Consider the following 19,904-nt stretch of genomic DNA (forward strand, 5'->3'; position numbering starts at 1 on the left):
GCCTATAGGTTTGAGGGTCGACCTGTTCTTCCCCACCATCCTTAGTATCCCACCCACATGTTGCGCTAGTTTCAGCCTTGCTTTCTCCTGGTGCGGACCCCACCCCAATTCCTCATTAAGGGTTACACCAAGATATTCAAAGGTGTTGACTCGTTCTAGCGTGTTGTTCCCTATGCGTGGGATACGGTGGAACCTGGGTGGCGGATTGAAGACCATAAATTTGGTCTTTAGAGTGTTAATCTCCAATCCGTGCTCTCTACAAAAGTCCCCAAATCCGTCCAACACACGCTGGATTCCCATCGGCGACTTGGATAGAAGGAGGGTATCGTCCGCAAACATAATTGCCGGGACCCTCCTTCCCGCCAGCTTTGGGACGTCGGAATCGGGGACCTTGTTGAGGTGATCAATAACCCCGTTGACGAAGAGGCAGAACAGGGTCGGTGCGAGTACACACCCCTGTCTTACCCCTCTGTCAACGGGAAACTTATTTGATAGGGCGCCATGCCTACCACACCTCACTCGAGCGTAGGTGTTGGTATGGAGGCGGATGATCATTGACAAAAGATCACCTGGCACCCCAGCTTTCGCCAGCACTTCCCAGAGCTTACCGCGTGGAACCAGGTCGAAGGCTGTCCTTAGGTCCACAAATACAGTATAGAGACTGCCACCCTCCAGCTGTATTGTTTTCCAGTATAAAAGGGACAGCCTAAAGACCTGGTCTATGGTGGAAGTCTTTTGCCGAAACCCAGCCTGGAGAAAATGTCCCTATCTTCGATCCAGTCCAAGAGACGATCCAACAGAAGCCTCGCAAAAAGCTTCTGAGGGACGTCTATCAGACTGATCGGTCTGTAATTAGCCGGGAGTAAAGGTGAGCCCCTTTTATAAATAGGCACGATCTCCGCCCCAAGCCAGGTGGGAGGGACCGCCATACCGTGGGCGATGGCATTAAACAGTACCAAGAGGTAGGGTGCCCAAATTCTAACCTCATGCTTTAGGAGGTCGCCTGGGAGCTTGTCAAGACCTGGCGCTTTTCCTGAGGAAAGGCGAGTAATTGCCGTTTCCAATTCCTCCAAATTAAAGTCTCCCATCTCAGAAGAGTTATCAGTGGTTAGGGCAGCTAGTGCCCCAGCCTGAGTTCCTAGATGGTCCAGCCCAGCCACACTGTAGAGCAATGAAAAATGTTCTTCCCACACTTCAGGCGCACTGTTTCCCTCTATAGCCATAACAGGCTCATCTGAGCCATGTTTGACTATCTGCCAAAATTTCCTTGGGTCTCTAGTTTTAAGTGCAGTTGTCATTTCTGCCCAGTTCTCCCAGTCCCAGTCTATTTTGGCATTTTCAAGGAGAAGCTTGTAAGCAACCCGCTTTTCCCTAATTACCGAGGAGGCCTCCTTGTTTTTAAATGCCCGGAGAAGGTCTGCCTTGGCTTTCCTACAGCTGGCATTGAACCATGAGGCTCTTTCTCTCCTCACTTTCCTGTCCCGGACCACAGGGTTCAATACCTCGGCGAGATTATTGCACAGGGTCTGATGGATGTCCCCAAGGGAGAGGCACCAATCAGACGAGGGCAGTAGTGGGAGAAGTCTTCCCACCTTTTCAAGGGCTAATGCCACAAGCTCATAGATGGTCCTTATGCAGTTCGGTTTCACTAAGAGTTTGTCCCACCTTATTCTTCGCCTATTGCTAGATAAGGTTAGACTTGGGGCGCATACTCTGTTTTCTGGGACAGCAGCATTAAGAAATCCATCAACAGCCAGGGAGAGGATCAGGGCATTGTGGTCGCTGTCGAACCTGGGGGCTATTTTAAAATCTAAAACCAATTTCCAGTCCTGGAGTTTGATCATTATGTAATCTATCCGGGACTCCTGGCCTAGTCTGTTGAAGGTTGGTTGCGGAGGTGTGTCCCCTTGGAACCTGCCGTTGCAAGCTCTGAGTGAGTTTGCAAGGGTCATTGTTATTACTTGGAGTAGGAGTGGTGAGGATGACCTAACTGGCGGACCCACAATACTTGGAATATCCCAGAGATCATCCTCCTCACTACTAAGCCCGTCTAGGTGAATCAGGAATGGTTCATACTGGATGTTGAAATCACCTCCAACCAAGAGTGTTGCTGAACCAGAGAGAGAATCAAGAAATGTCACTAAATCCTCCATTGTCCCTGAAGTGCCCGCGACTCCGACCGGTCTGGAATATATGTTTACCAATGTCAGGCCCATCCCAGTGGGCCAGCGTAGAACCACACACAGAATGTCAACTGAGTTGGTTTCTACCATCTCGGCCTTGCAGCCAAGATGGGAGCCAATCCATATTGATAAACCACCGGACGGACGTCCCTTCCCTCCCCATCTGGCTAGGACATTAAAAGTTGCAAACCCAGGGTAGCAATGGTTTTCTCTGGCCCACGTCTCCTGGAACATGCATATATCGTATTTCTTTATGAAGGTTTCCCATTCACTACAATCTAACTTATTGGGCAACCCAGCAATGTTCCACGATAGGATTTCTAGTGACCTCGGAACCCTATCTGTGGTTATAACAATCTCATCGGGAGTACTTTGTGCTGGCCCTGAGGGGGCGCAAACCCCAATATCAGAGCGTTCCCTGGCTTGGCTAACCTGTGTCGAATAAATCTGTCTTAGCAAACACCCAGCCAGCGCCGTTTTCCTCTCCGCCCTGGATACGGGACGGGAGGGATTTGTAGCTGTTTCCTCTGCAAACACAAAAGCGTGTTCGTGGGGCGCTGCGTAGGGGTCAGGTAAAGACAGAACTAGCCCAGAAGTAGTGGGTTGTTGCGGGCAAGAAATCTGCGGTGGAGGAGTCAGATCAATGTCCAAAGCCTGGTACTCCAAAGTACTGGGCCCATTGTTAGAGGGACTCCTCTGTCAATCGCAGTCATCAACGCCTGATAAGGCGCCGAATCTATTTGCGACTTCGAGGGGGGTAAATGGTAGCCTATAGTTCACCCTCCTTGGGCCATGTCGGTGGCTCCCGAGGGGCACTGTGACCCATTCTGGTACGTTTTCATGAGCCACGGAAATGGGTGCATAGGTATGACAATGGTTGTCAGAGGGTACAGAGAATGCAGAGAATGCAAGGGGGAGTGTCGACATTCGGGCTGGGGCCCTAGGGTATGCATTATGAAAGACTGGAGGTCTTGGATAAAAATATAACAATTCGCGGGGATTAATGGACCCACAAGTATTACCCAGAGGGTAGTCAAGAATGTGGGTAACTGCTCTAGGGTCTCTAAAATTGATGATAATTATGTCCCCCTCGATATCCTTGTTTCTACAACCTAACCAAGGGAGTCTCCGGACATGTAATATCTCCCCGTTGACATTGAAGGGAAGGGGTCTATTTAGCATGAGCCAATGCATGGTTTTATTTTTAAGCTCATGGAAACCTTCCTTTTTACCCTTTTCCAGAGGCGGGACTCTTGTGAGCACTACCACATATGGGACTGCCTCTGGTGGTAAGTCAACTTGATGCCTTGGTCGATCTCTTGCCCTAACTGGGGGATGATTCCCGCCCCTCTCATTTGGAATCATTCCTATGGTAAGGTCTGATACTTCCTTTGTCAATTCACCCACATCGTTTTGTACTTGGTAGTGTTGGGCTGTATTGGAAGACTTGGGCATAGACTGGCAATTAAGACCAGCCATGTCGTTTTTCCTGGTGTGGATGGGGGATAAGACTGGTACCACAGGGGGGGGGCAGAACTGGATGTGCGTGATCTTTAAGTGCCCCCGGGTGTTTTGTGATCGCTGATTCTAAATCCCCTAGGCGTTGCTCTATATTTTTTAGTCTTTCGATAATAGGTAGAACGAATGACCTTATCAATTGTTCGATGCCCTCAAGAGGGGGTGGCATCGGACCTATGTTAGGTAGGCACAGCGGGGGACAAATCAGGTCAGAAGAGGAGGGTACCAATAGGGTAGAGGATCTTGTGACCGTGATGTGTACTGTTGGTAAAGTCAGTGTTGCCTTTGGCAAGGATACAGTTTCTGAGGTATGAATGGGTCCTTTGCCAAAATCTGAGTGATTGATCTTATCCCTTGGCAGATCACCTAACCTCTTTCTTCTTTTAGTGGGAGGGGGCCTTGGAGCTTTAGGCACCGCAACCCTCCCCACCTTCCTGTTAGTAGCTTTAGCCTTAGATTGAGAAGGGATGGTAATCGTATCAGTTTCCTTAATAAAAGTGCTAGAGGGGAGCAAATCAATGGAAACATGCAGACATTTGGGTTTATCAGATGGAGATTCAATGTCTCTGAGCAACACAGGAACATTGTCAGTGGCTAGTGCCTCCTGAGTAAGAGTGGGGGAACTTGACTCAAGGGGAGTAATAGGAAGCAGGTTATCCAAAGGCATCCTGTTTTTTAAACATTCTATGGACCGACGTCGCTGAGCCCTTCGTTCAGCTAGCGTGGTCTCCTTGTCAGTGGCCGCAGCAACCTTGATAAAATAATCGACCAATGTACCTTTGTTTGAACCACCAGTAATTATGGGTGCATTTATAGGAAAAGTCTCAGCCATGGTGAATAATGCAATTGACTCGGTCAAGACTCACGTTTACTGGCAAGAAGGAGGGATTCCCCCGGTCCGGTCTCCTCGTGCCTCTGAGGGCCTCAGAGGGCCCGCTCTTTGCCCGGTCTTAGCCCCGTGCTGAGACCCGCGCGCGTCCCGCTAGCGCGTATAGGCAGGGAGACGTAGAAATAGTGAGAGGCAGCGGTGTTGGAGGAGGAGTCAGGAAGAGGACCAGGTGCGGCTGTTCTGCTTCGTGCGCAGCACCCTGGTCCTCGCAGTCCTGAATACGCCGGTTCGTTCCAGCAATGGCAATGACCTGGAGCGTGGGATCAGCACACCAACAATACCCCGACTGGCAAGTAGCAGCAGAGTCCCGGACCCTCGAGCGGCTCCCGCGAAGCGGGGGCCGCGAGGCGCGGTAGTAGATCAGGGCTGAAGTAGAAATCCAGGCAGTCCCACCGATGGCCAGCAGCACCAACCAAGTTCTCAGACGAAGCCCGTGATACAGGGGCTACACCGCCTGATTAAGGTGTTGGGGGAGGAGTCAGGAAGAGGACCAGGTGCGGCTGTTCTGCTTCGCGCGCAGCACCCTGGTCCTCGCAGTCCTGAATACGCCGGTTCGTTCCAGCAATGGCAATGACCTGGAGCGTGGGATCAGCACACCAACAATACCCCGACTGGCAAGTAGCAGCAGAGTCCCGGACCCTCGAGCGGCTCCCGCGAAGCGGGGGCCGTGAGGCGCGGTAGTAGATCAGGGCTGAAGTAGAAATCCAGGCAGATCACTTTTGTCATCGGAGCCAGAAGGTCCTAAAGCTCCCTCCACCAGTAGATTCACATGTCAAACCCCTGTGAAGTACTTTATAGGGGGTAGGGAATGCACACCAATATAATCAGAATCCAAAATCCTCCAAGTTTTTTGTTATTGCGTGCTCCTTGGGAAAGTGCCTTGCCCAGGTGACACTAGGAATTAAACATCATTATTATGGGGCGACTTTTCACCCCATCCCAAAGGCACTGCGTTTATGAATGCTTCTCGTTTACGAACCACTTTTCTTTCATTTTCAATGTGTAAACATCCAATTTCTCAATCTCTTCTTTGTAATCCACTTAATTCCACACGCTTAAAGTAATGCCAATTTTCAAACGTTTCTCATGTTTAAGATGTGCCCATCCAGGCCTCTCTTCAAAAACACGTACTGACGCATGTGTATGTCCAAAAGCAGTGTTTATTAAAAACCCAATGCATTTCGGGCCACTGGGGCCCTTCGTCAGGGGTCACTACAAATAAACGATAGACAACATGTTAATTATTACTATCCATCAATATGTTAGTAAAATATCATCTGACAGTACATATGATAAATGGTACAGCTCACTCCTCCTCCCCCTACTGTTTGTCATATTATTTTGACATCTTATGTTGTTCTAAATATGAACTCAGTCTTTCATAATGTGTTTATAAACAAAAACCTCTAGCGGCTATTGTATTAAAAAGCTACCCTTTCACCGTGCACAACCTATTAACCTCAGTGACATCTAGCAATTCAGACCTTCCCTTACTGACGGTGTTACCTGTGACATCAATCCCTCTGTACGTAAAGCAGCCTTTCCCTTTAATCATTTTCTTCCACGTGACTCATCACGTTCACTGTGACTTGTCCTACCCGACATTATGGGTTGAGCGTCTCCCTGTTTCCCTCGACATAACTCAATTCATAACCCTGTGAAGCCATTGCCCTCCTTTCTACCAGGATTGAGAGTTTCTTTTGGTCAGCACTACCATTTGGGTCACCCAGTAGCAGAGGCATAGGATTGGCAGTGCCTGGCCTCCATTAGTGGATTTCCTGGTTAGCTTCCCAGCTGCAATTCAAGGGGTACCTCTGTCCCATAGTAACAATTATGTCTTGGCTTCCACCGCCCAGAAAACCTGTCCAGAACTTCATACATTGAGTTCTGTAGTGTGTGTAAGAACTTTGTCAAGTATATAATTTTATAGAGGCATGACCTGCTCATTAGCAAGAGATGCAGCCAGCTCCAGTGGCCCATGTCCCTCCTGTAACCCTCCAGGAGCCTGCCCAGAATTTGCCCAAAGAATTGTTGGGGATCTAGAGGGATGTAGATTCTGGGGTACCAGAATCCTCTCTCCTCCATTGGAATGGGACAATACCAAGGCTGCCTGGGCCTCCAACCTGCCCGAGGATAGATGTAAGATTTGGCCCAATTAATGCGGAGACCAGAGTATTCGCCTAACACTGCAAAGATCTCTAATATTCTGTCTATGGAGTCCTCGGGCTCTGCTAGATACAGCAGGGCATTGTCAAGACTGTGTCCTCTCACTCATAATCCCATTTAAGTCCCCAGCTCAGGGCATCTTTCTGGATCCAACTGGCCATTGACTCCATTGCAGTTGCAAAGAGATGGAGGGCAGTAGGCACCCCTGCCTGGTACTCCTACCCCAATGTGAATTCCTCCAACATTCCCGTTCACCCGAACTTGAGCTATGGGGCACATATATAAGAGTTTCACCCATGCTGTGAAGGAGGGACTGAAGCCCATCCGTTCTGGGAGGGCCTCTAGGTACTGTGACTTGTCTGAGTCAAACACCTTCTTGCCGTCAAGCTCTAGGAGGGCCAGTTCCCTTAGAATTCCGTCCCTGTTCAAACATCCATAAAATTTTGCTAAAAGTGTGCCTGGCGGATTTGTATGACATGCTGCCCGATTGATCTAACTTTCTGATGTCGTGGATAACCTTCATCAGGCGGTTGGCTAGAACCATAGCTAATATTTTAACTGTCACATTAAGGAGAGAGACTAAGCAATACGAGGAACACAATTCAGGCGTTTTCGAGGTTTAAAGATTAGGACTATTATAACTTGCCCGAGGTCCCTTAGGAGCTCCCTCTGGTGTCTGGACTCATAAAATCTGGGTCACTCTCTGGCTTCATGTCCATTAAAACAACTCAATGGGGAAGTCATTTGGGCCTAGCTCCTTAATTGGGTTAGTCCTTCCAATATCTTTCGCTCCTGGATCTCACCCTCTAAGAGGTCTATTGCATCTCTCACCAGAGTGGGGGTAGGTGTGTCCCTCAGAAAACTATCCAGATGTTCGCCCTCTCTGCATTCTTCTAGTGGGGTGTGGAGATGTTGCAGGTAGTGTACAAAGACTTGCGTGATCTCTTTTTCTGTGGCCACTCCACACCCATCTGGCATTTGTATTTTCCATACCCATCTCTGGCCCTCCTCTCTCCCCGCCAGCCAGGCCAGTAGTTTCCCAGCTTTATTGCCCACTTCATATGATTTATATAGTTTGGCCCTGTATGGTGTTCTAACTTCTTGGAGCATTAGTCGTTGGTATTCTTCCCTCAGAGTCTCTATTCAAACTGCCAAGATCACCTCAGGATGTGCCACATATTGTGCCTCCCAAGCTAGTAGCCTGTCCTCCATGTCTCTGCTCTTCCGGTCCCGTTTCTTTTTATCCCCGCCATGTGTGCTATCGTTTGGCCCCTCAACACTGACTTAAATGCCCTCCAAATTGTGACGTCAGACTGCACTGTGCCCCTGTTCTCACGGAAATACATCTTCGTGGCTTCCTGAGTAAATCATCTAGTCTCTCTGTCCTGTAATACCCAGGGGTTCAGTCTCCAGCCCACTGCAGTGTAGTGGGTGGGTTGTACCAACTGCATGGATGTGGTCTGAAATCCCCCTTGGTAGGTAGAGTGGGTTGCAGCACCTATACTGGCGGCCGGCCAGATTCAGGAAATAATCCAGTCGAGATAGGGATGTCATTGTGTTAGTCCCATCTGAGTATTGTCTTTCTCCCATGTGGGTTGCCCTCCGTGAGTCTATCAGGCCCAGCAGCATAACAAACGTGTGTGGGGTTGGTCATTGTAGCTGTATACCGGTGAGACCGATCCTTGTTCCAGTGTTTCCTGAGCCTTTGATATCCTTGTTTTCAGTGTTTCCATGGACCTCACTGCTTGCTCCTGACGACCGCTAGGTTGCTCGTGTGCAGAGCGGAGTACTTAACGTTTATGACGCTTTTCGCGCTAATCGCGCGTGTTTTTTAATCTTTACCCGTTTGATATTTTATTTTATTTTGTTTCTTCGCCCTGGTTTTAGAACTGCCCCTTACCTGCACCATAAATGTGATTTCACCGCACTTGGCGGGTCCCTGTTGTGTCACCTAGGATTTTGGCGGCCATCTTGGGTTGGTCGGACGCCGGACGGCGCCATTGGGGTATGATGGTCTAGACGTCATAAGGACGCTAGACCTCTACTTAAGGCTGACAAACCAGGCGGTTTCCTATCTATGGACCTCACTGCTTGCTCCTGACGACCGCTAGGTTGCTCGTGTGCAGAGCGGAGTACTTAACTTTTATGACGCTTTTCGCGCTAATCGCGCGTGTTTTTTAATCTTTACCCGTTTGATATTTTATTTTATTTTGTTTCTTCGCCCTGGTTTTAGAACTGCCCCTTACCTGCACCATAAATGTGATTTCACCGCACTTGGCGGGTCCCTGTTGTGTCACCTAGGATTTTGGCGGCCATCTTGGGTTGGTCGGACGCCGGACGGCGCCATTGGGGTATGATGGTCTAGACGTCATAAGGACGCTAGACCTCTACTTAAGGCTGACAAACCAGGCGGTTTCCTATCTATGGACCTCACTGCTTGCTCCTGACGACCGCTAGGTTGCTCGTGTGCAGAGCGGAGTACTTAACTTTTATGACGCTTTTCGCGCTAATCGCGCGTGTTTTTTAATCTTTACCCGTTTGATATTTTATTTTATTTTGTTTCTTCGCCCTGGTTTTAGAACTGCCCCTTACCTGCACCATAAATGTGATTTCACCGCACTTGGCGGGTCCCTGTTGTGTCACCTAGGATTTTGGCGGCCATCTTGGGTTGGTCGGACGCCGGACGGCGCCATTGGGGTATGATGGTCTTGACGTCATAAGGACGCTAGACCTCTACTTAAGGAGGCCCTGCCTCCGTGCAGCGGACACGTGCAGCGGACCGCCGCACTTCCGCCGGAGTTACGCCAGAGTTCAGCCCGTCTGTGCCCGTCCGTGCCAGACCGGGGCCTGGGGCTATGACTCCATTCGCGAACTCCTGCGGTAGAATTACTTATTCAGGTGAGGACTTAATATCTTGTCGTCCCATCCATCCCACACAATGCACTGTCTGTTGCTCTCTGGACACTCGGTTTGTGTGTGCCAGCTGCGGCTATTCTCTTGGTAAAGGGTCCCGGGTCAAAAGTATACATCAGTCTTATATTCGGGGTAGGAGAAGGCGAAGAAGGTCCCAACATCCTCCTCACCCCCCTCTTCAGTTTTGGAGTATCAATTGCCGATCCCTTCCGAAACATAGACATCACATATATGACTTTATCATTGAAGAGCAGCCTGACGCTTTATTTCTTACTGAAACCTGGCTTCAGGATTGTTCTGGTCCTGATGTCGCTGTAGCTGTCCCCAACAACTATGTCATGGTAAGGCTTGATAGGAAGTCCGGACAGGGGGGAGGGATTGCCATCAGTGGGATGGGTATTCCCAGACGTGGGACCCGTGCTCACTACACCACTGGAGTCAAGCTATCCTGGCTGATGACGGCTGATAGCCAGAAACCGGTCCTAGGATGCTTGATTCCGGTCCAGGGAAGACATGGCTTGGCAGTTCGGGCTGGACTGTTCCCATGAGGCACAGGGTCAAGACTGATTTGCATATGGCCATGTCTGAACTGGGGTGGTGTAGTGGGCAAAAGAACGATGGATTTAACCCAGATCTTTTGACTGGGGGAGAATGTATGCATTGTCAGCATTCCGTCCATCATTTGTTTGTTGTAACGCTTTTCGCCCTAAGTGGGATGGGTATTCCCAGACGTGGGACCCGTGCTCACTACACCACTGGAGTCAAGCTATCCTGGCTGATGACGGCTGATAGCCAGAAACCGGTCCTAGGATGCTTGATTCCGGTCCAGGGAAGACATGGCTTGGCAGTTCGGGCTGGACTGTTCCCATGAGGCACAGGGTCAAGACTGATTTGCATATGGCCATGTCTGAACTGGGGTGGTGTAGTGGGCAAAAGAACGATGGATTTAACCCAGATCTTTTGACTGGGGGAGAATGTATGCATTGTCAGCATTCCGTCCATCATTTGTTTGTTGTAACGCTTTTCGCCCTAAGTGGGATGGGTATTCCCAGACGTGGGACCCGTGCTCACTACACCACTGGAGTCAAGCTATCCTGGCTGATGACGGCTGATAGCCAGAAACCGGTCCTAGGATGCTTGATTCCGGTCCAGGGAAGACATGGCTTGGCAGTTCGGGCTGGACTGTTCCCATGAGGCACAGGGTCAAGACTGATTTGCATATGGCCATGTCTGAACTGGGGTGGTGTAGTGGGCAAAAGAACGATGGATTTAACCCAGATCTTTTGACTGGGGGAGAATGTATGCATTGTCAGCATTCCGTCCATCATTTGTTTGTTGTAACGCTTTTCGCCCTAAGTGGGATGGGTATTCCCAGACGTGGGACCCGTGCTCACTACACCACTGGAGTCAAGCTATCCTGGCTGATGACGGCTGATAGCCAGAAACCGGTCCTAGGATGCTTGATTCCGGTCCAGGGAAGACATGGCTTGGCAGTTCGGGCTGGACTGTTCCCATGAGGCACAGGGTCAAGACTGATTTGCATATGGCCATGTCTGAACTGGGGTGGTGTAGTGGGCAAAAGAACGATGGATTTAACCCAGATCTTTTGACTGGGGGAGAATGTATGCATTGTCAGCATTCCGTCCATCATTTGTTTGTTGTAACGCTTTTCGCCCTAAGTGGGATGGGTATTCCCAGACGTGGGACCCGTGCTCACTACACCACTGGAGTCAAGCTATCCTGGCTGATGACGGCTGATAGCCAGAAACCGGTCCTAGGATGCTTGATTCCGGTCCAGGGAAGACATGGCTTGGCAGTTCGGGCTGGACTGTTCCCATGAGGCACAGGGTCAAGACTGATTTGCATATGGCCATGTCTGAACTGGGGTGGTGTAGTGGGCAAAAGAACGATGGATTTAACCCAGATCTTTTGACTGGGGGAGAATGTATGCATTGTCAGCATTCCGTCCATCATTTGTTTGTTGTAACGCTTTTCGCCCTAAGTGGGATGGGTATTCCCAGACGTGGGACCCGTGCTCACTACACCACTGGAGTCAAGCTATCCTGGCTGATGACGGCTGATAGCCAGAAACCGGTCCTAGGATGCTTGATTCCGGTCCAGGGAAGACATGGCTTGGCAGTTCGGGCTGGACTGTTCCCATGAGGCACAGGGTCAAGACTGATTTGCATATGGCCATGTCTGAACTGGGGTGGTGTAGTGGGCAAAAGAACGATGGATTTAACCCAGATCTTTTGACTGGGGGAGAATGTATGCATTGTCAGCATTCCGTCCATCATTTGTTTGTTGTAACGCTTTTCGCCCTAAGTGGGATGGGTATTCCCAGACGTGGGACCCGTGCTCACTACACCACTGGAGTCAAGCTATCCTGGCTGATGACGGCTGATAGCCAGAAACCGGTCCTAGGATGCTTGATTCCGGTCCAGGGAAGACATGGCTTGGCAGTTCGGGCTGGACTGTTCCCATGAGGCACAGGGTCAAGACTGATTTGCATATGGCCATGTCTGAACTGGGGTGGTGTAGTGGGCAAAAGAACGATGGATTTAACCCAGATCTTTTGACTGGGGGAGAATGTATGCATTGTCAGCATTCCGTCCATCATTTGTTTGTTGTAACGATCATCTTCAAGGCAATATACACATGCAAGTTTGAAGCCCTTCCTATGCCTGGAAGTGAGACTGCTTTCTTCAAATTAGTGATCAACCCTCAATTTACCTTGTCGGGCCTGCTGATATATCGCCCTCCAGGGAATGCTTCCTCCTGGATTTCTTCTTTTGCTGATATTATAACGCCTTTACTTCTCAGGGCAGCTAATTTCTCCATTCTCGGCGATCTTAATTTACACCTTGAGGACCCCCAGTGTACAAATAGTAAACGTTTTTTGTCTGACCTGGTGGCCTTCAACCTGCCTCTGTTGAATATTGGTCCCACCCATTCTGCTGGACACTTATTTGATCCTGTTTTTTCTAATGTTTCTTTTAACTGCTCTCAGAATGCTCGCCCTCTGGAGTGGTCTGATCATTTCGCGGTTCACTTTTCTTTAGTGTACCCTAAACATCAGATAAATAGAATCCTAGATAAGGGTGCTCCAACTTATCGCTGGGGGAAACTCGATATCAATCGGTTTAATCACCATCTTTCCAATACTTGCCCCAAGGAATGCATGGCTTCAGTTGGTGAGATGAACACAGTCGTTTCCCATTGGCTTACAAACGCTGTGACCACTCTCCTCCCGCCTTCTTCCATTCATGTCAGGCAACATCGTCCCCCGGCGCCTTGGTTTTCTACTGACTTGAAAGCCCTGCGCACTAAATGTAAGGCCCTGGAGCGGAAATGGCGACAATCTTATTCAGTTTCTCAGAAGACTGTCTATAAAGAGGCTTTAAGAGATTACCATCAAAAATGTAAAACCGCCAAAGCGGCTTACATTACGGATACTGTTACACAAGCTCAGAACTGTCCTCGTACTCTATTCTCTGTCGTTAAAAAACTGACAGGAGCTGATACCATTCCAACACCCTCAGCACTAGACGAGGCCCAGTGTAACTCCATCGCTAATTTTTTTATAGCTAAGGTTGAACGCATTTACGACTCTATGAGCCCCCTTTTAAATACAGAAGATTCGCGTCCTGAACTGATCGGAGATATCGAATTGTCCTCTCCCAGGGTAAACTTGACACACTGGGAATTGTTTGACGACACTTCGTTCTCCGCCTGTTTAAATAGCATACGCTCGGGCTCACCTCGTGATCCTGTTCCTGTAAAATTTCTTAAATTACTAGATCTTACACCTAGGAGGGTTCTTATGAGACTCTTAAATGCCTCATTATGTGAATCCCAGGTATTGCGGGACTGGAAACACGCAATGGTTGTCCCCCTTCTGAAAAAAGCTGGAGCAGATGCGTCTAATCTTGCCAATTTTAGACCGATATCGTTGCTACCCGTACTTTCTAAAGTGCTGGAGAGGCATGTCAACACCCAATTATACAATCTAGTGGAATTGTCGGGTTTTTTGCATCCATCTCAGTCTGGTTTTCTGTGCTAATTATTCCACTGAGACCGCCCTTCTTGGGGTAACAGAGAGTTTAAGACACAGTGTCGACCGCGGTGAAACATCAGCGCTTATCCTTTTGGATTTAAGTGCGGCGTTCAACACTGTGTCTCATTCCATTCTTGTTAGCTCTCTTTGTTCCCTGGGACTGGACGGTCCGGCCTTAGCATGGATTGCCTCCTTTCTAAGTGAGCGCACCTTCCAGGTTTTTTCCGCGAAAGCCTCTTCTTCCACTTATACTTCGGCATATGGCGTCCCTCAGGGGTCTATACTCAGCCCTTTGCTGTTTAATATCTATATAAGACCCCTCGCCTCTATAGCAGAAGACGCTGGGCTGACCATCTTTTCCTATGCTGATGATACCCAGATTGTTTTTTCCCTCTCCAGTTGCGAAAGCAACGATATATCGGTTTTGAAAACTGGGCTGTCACGTATAGCTGGGTGGATGCAAAGGCATCTCCTTAAGCTAAACGGTGACAAAACCGAAATTCTTATTTTCGGGAAAAAGAAAGATCTATGGGGCCCTCAACATTGGCCTAGTGAGATGGGACCTCTTCCTCAACCTTCTTCAGTGGCCCGTAATCTTGGCTTCCTCATAGACGATAAACTCTCCATGAGACAGCAGGCCACTCAGGTGGCCGCCATCTGTTTTACTACTCTACGATGGCTCCAGAAAATTTTATGGATGCTGCCTCCATCTACTAGGAGAACCGTTGTTCAGGCGTTGGTAACTTCTCGCCTGGACTACGGAAATGTCCTCTATCTTGGTGCCGATGCGGCCACTGTCAATAAACTTCAGGTTGTTCAAAACTCTGCTGCCCGTCTTCTCTGCAACATCCCGAGAAGACAATCAGCTATGCAGGCTCTTCGCGATTTACATTGGTTTAGGATTCCTAGCCGCATTAACTTCAAAGCCTTATGCTATCTTTTTAAAATCAAGCAGGGCTCGGCCCCAATGTACCTGCGCAACCTCGTTCAACCTTACAAGCCCAATCGAACACTCAGATCGTCTGCTAACTGTGACTTTGTCATCCCTCGATTTAAACTTGTTAAAATGGGAGGACGGGCCTTCACCCACCGTGCCCCTAAATATTGGAATTCGCTACCTTCTTCCTTAAAAACTGAGACTAATTTTCTCGCTTTTAGGAAACGACTTAAAACATTTCTATTCTGATGATTTGCACGTGGATCCTATTGTCTCAGGGTGCTGCTAACAATGGTCCGTTTTTCTTCTTTAGTCTATCCCTCCGCGCCGGGAAACCCACTGTGGGTAGCTGTTGCGCGTTACAAGTTTAAATAAATAAATAAATAAATAATAGCCTAGTGTCAGAACTTGGGGGCCCTCCGCCTCCAGTCACCCTAGCAATGTTGCCCGGCAGTGTCAAGTTGAGGTCCCCTCCTATTCTTTAACTCTCACATTAGTTCCTTATGAACCTCTTTAATAATGTATTTTTCATTTGATATTGTTAGTGCTAAAGAACTGGTGCTAGCTTCTTGTAAGTCTTGCACTACATTACGAACTTGTTTTTTAGCTATGTCAGGAGTATTGTGCTCTTTTACTTTCTCAGCAGCGTCATTAATGGTAGGTGCTAGACAATAACAGCTGTTAAAGTGGGACTTTGTGCACTTCCATTGTGATTTTTCTTTAATTTAGTGTGTATGTAACCCATATGGCTTAATAGTTTTTCCCTTTCTGTGTAGTTATGTATGTTGCTGTATTGGACATTTTTTTATCTGAATGATATAAATACTCAAAACCTGTATCAATATATTGAATATTTTTTTATTTGTAGACTAAATCAATTTTTTTCATTTTATACTTTTAATCTCTGTTATCTTTTATCACATGCACTTGGGTTGTGCATTCTCATTTCTTGAAGTAGGTTTTTCATGTTTAACATGTTCACTTTATTATTGGGGATGTATAAAAAGAATATACATTTTATTATTTTATGTTTTATTTTATAATTGTTTTCATAGCAAATAACTAGTGCTTTACTGTACTTTTTAAAAAAAAATTGGAGTGAGAAAACTTACCTTTTTTGACAGGATGCAGTTTGTCTACTCCTGTAGATTGCTGGTACAAATTGGAAGGCTATCAGTCAAGCTAAGCCACAGTCTCCTCTGCTGTGAGCTAGCTTTACTGCAGTTCGCCATTGTTCCACCTGCTCTGTATATGCATTATATTTAAATGTCTTCTGTTTTCCTATTTGTTAACCGTTTTCTTTTGAATATGACTGAGTAAAGTTTTATGTAGGAGTTATTCTTTTGGTATTACCATGCTCATTAAAGGGCTTTTTATGTTGTATTTTTAATATATATATTTTTTATAAATGCACTGCTTATTTTGTGCTGTACTATATAATGTGTTTGCTTGAATGTATATTTGTTAATATTTATGAGTTGTGTACCCGCTTGTCGAGTTTCTTCTGGCCTGCCTTCTGTGGCTTAAGCACGTGGAGATGGGGCGAGGCTGAGGAGATCTATAAAGAGTAGGCACACTTGTCTACCTTAAGGGGATGCAGAAGCTTGTGTGGTCCTTTCCGTAATATACATCACGCCGGCACTAAATGTTCACCGGCGCGATCTCAAGGGGTTCCGCTTTCATTTGCATGATGGTGTGATCCACTCATAGGTGGTGTTATGGACAAACCAGCACTGCTCTGTTTTGTGGGTTATTGCATGCACTGGTGGAGAGGTGTGGCTCACTGGTTAGAGGCGGCAGACCCGTAAGCAGAGAATCGGCCAGGGACCAGGGTTCAATTCCCGACGTGGCAGGGTCGTGGACCAGGGTCAAAACAGACTCGATAATTCTCGCCTCGGTACCTACTCTAACCAGGAACACACTCGGACACTCTGGGCATTAAGCTTGCCTCATTTCTACAACGGCCCCCCACAGACGCCGGGGATGCCTGGTTTCACCTTGGAGATACCCAGAAAGTGACCATCTCACAGGGATAGCCAGGACGGGTTCCCCAGCAGTCTATAGCGCTAGGACACTTCCGAGTAGCTGTGCGCTGAATCAATTAAAATAACATAACATAACTCTATTCTTGTGCCTGCCATAACCCTTGCATGTGTGTCAACGAACCCTGTTTCAGCACTGTTCAGTGTGAGTAGTGCACTTGCACTGCAATAGGCCCATGCTCCGGGACATAACATGTGGATCCAGTTCACAAACTGCAATTGGTAGGATAGAAAGTATTACTACAGTAGTACTATTCATGCACTGTGAAATGCTTTTCACAAGCCTACAGCTGGAGTTTCTGTCTCTCCTATCTTTTCTGTGCAAAAATGTCGGCCAAGGCGTGGAGATCTTTGAACATGTAAATATAAACTTTTTTATAAATGTGGGATGGACAAGGTGGAATGGGTGGAAAATTAGTAATACTTCCTACTAAATGGGAGGGGCTTAAGGAAGTGTTTAAGGAAAGACATGATAATATAAACACACACCCACAAAAGAGTAGGAACATTGCTATTCACAAACTACACTTCTAAAGTTACTGCAGGTCTAAATGTGTCAAACAGGCTGAAATATACTCCAGCCCTTCTGTGGAATAAGTCCAGCACCACACAGCCACTCACAGGATTAGCCCACACTCAGACAGAAAACAGCAGAGGGAGGGATAATACAGCATAGGAGCTAATGTTGATTAAAATAAATATATCAAATTTTGAAGAAAGTGCACTTTTTGTGATTTGGTGGAATTTCATTCAGTAGTTTTTGAGAAAATAAGGTAAAAAAATATAGCTATTTCACGCCGCTGAGGATCAGTGATGGATCTGTACAGCCACAAGCTCAACAACACATTCTGATGGCTGGCTGAAAACTGAAGGAAAATTTGCGGCTGCCGTCTTATGACTCAAAGACTTAACTCCTAAAAAATAAAACAAAATAAGATACAAGAGGACATGGTAAGAGAAGCCTGACCCTATGGGACTTGTTGGGGTCAGGGTGCCCCAGGTCAATTGTTTTTTAATAAAAGAGTTTTGGGGAGATTCAGTGACTAAAAAAAAAAATCTTATGGGGTCAGGGTGCCCCAGGTCAATTGTTTTTTAATAAAAGAGTTTTGGGGAGATTCAGTGACTAAAAAAAAAAATCTTATGAAGTAGTGTGGTACTACCTAGGAAGTGCTGCAGTACTTAAAAAATAAAATGTAAATATGTAAAAAAAAAATGTTAATACATTGAACTAAACTAAATTTCACAAATATACTGTACTATAGTTTATTTTACATTTTTTACATATTTGTTTACAAAATAGTCTGCATAGTACCGTGGTAATGCATAAAAATTACAGCGCTACTTACAGTTAAAAAAAAAAATACATTTGTTAAACATTTTTGTTGTTGTTTCTGTAGATACAGCGGTACTTTCTAGGTAAAAGTGTGGTACTTCTTAGACTTTTTAAAAAATATATAGAAAAATATAACTACATTTCCTTATGTATTACCACTTTAATTAAGTGATAATAGGTACGGGATAACATTAAAACCTGCAACGTAACTTTATCTAAGACCTTAACCCAGAACACAGCCAAAGTGTGGTGAAAAGTGGCTGCTTTTCACTTTTGTAAAGGCAGCCATTAGCTGCCACTCTCTTCTACGCCACTCCCCTCTACACTTTTCCACTCTATGGCACTTCGCTCTACTCTGCAACATGCTCCTCGACTCTACTTAACTCCACTCTCTGCCACTCCATTGTACACCACTCCACTGTACTCAACCCTATGACACGCTGCTCCACTGTAGGCCATGCCAGGTTATGCCTCAACTATACGCTATTCTACTGTACAAAACTCAACTCAACACCACTCTACTCTGCACTACTCCAATCAATGGTACTGCACTGTACCCCACTTTATGCCACTCCTCTCTGCACCACTCAACTCTACGCTGCTACACGGAACTCCACTCCATGCTGTTCCACTCTACGACACTCTGTCTACGCCGCTCCACTGTACTCCACTCCACTCTATGCCACTTTACTGTAAACAACTCCACTCATGCCTCTTCACTGAACACTTTATGGTGTTCCACTCTCCGGCACTTTACTGTAAGCAACACCACCCTACACCACTCTACTCTGCACCACTTCACTGTACACTATTCCACTTCACTCTACACTTTTCCACTCTACGCCACTTTAAGCCACTCAATTTCTTTGTTATTCCCCTCCACTTTACACCATTCTATTCTGCATGATTCCACTCTATGACACTCCACTCTTCTGTATAACACGCTACTCAACTCTATGGCACTTCAGTTTGCGCCACCCCACTGTATGCCACTCCACTCTAATCTATGTTGTGCCACTGCACTGTACACCATTCCCCTCTATGCACTCCACCACTGTACGGTATTCCACTCTATGCCACTCAACTATGCAACAATCCACTCTCCTCCACTCCAGTGTACACCGCTCCACTCTATGCTATTGCACTCCACTGTTTGAAACTCCAGTCTACGCTGCTCCAGCCTAAGCCACGCAACTCTACACCACTCCATTCTATGCTATTCCATTGTACACCATATCCAATATACGCCATTCCACTGTATACAACTCCACTCTACGCTGCTCCACTGTGTGCTAGTCCATTGTACACCACTCATCTCATGGCAATCCACTCTATTCTCTTACTGCACTCTACACCACTCCACTCTATGCTATTCCACTGTATAGAACTCCACTCTACTCTATGACTTACTACTAGACTCTACACCACTCCAGTCTACTCCACTTTACTCTAGGATATGCCCCTCCGGCCTACTCCACTCCATTTCTCTCGACTCTACGACACACAACTCCATTGTACGCCACTTCACTTCATGCCAATACACTATACAATATTTGACTGTATGCCACTCCACTCTAGGCCAGTCCTGTCTATACCACTCCACTCTACACTATTCCACTATACGCCATTCCTCTCTATGCCTCTCTACCGTATGCTATTCCACTGTATGTCATTCCACTCTACGCCACTCAATTGTATGCTCTTCCACTGCACTCCATTCCACCCTACGCTACTCTATTGTATGCTATTCCACTGTATGAAACTCCACTCTACATCACGCCACTCTAGGCAACTCCACTCTACACCACTTCACACCATTGTTATGTTATGTTATGTTACAGCGTTCTTTTATAGCGCACGGCTACT

Source organism: Triturus cristatus, chromosome 3_2, assembly GCF_964204655.1.
Source record: "Triturus cristatus chromosome 3_2, aTriCri1.1, whole genome shotgun sequence".
NCBI lineage: Eukaryota > Metazoa > Chordata > Amphibia > Caudata > Salamandridae > Triturus > Triturus cristatus.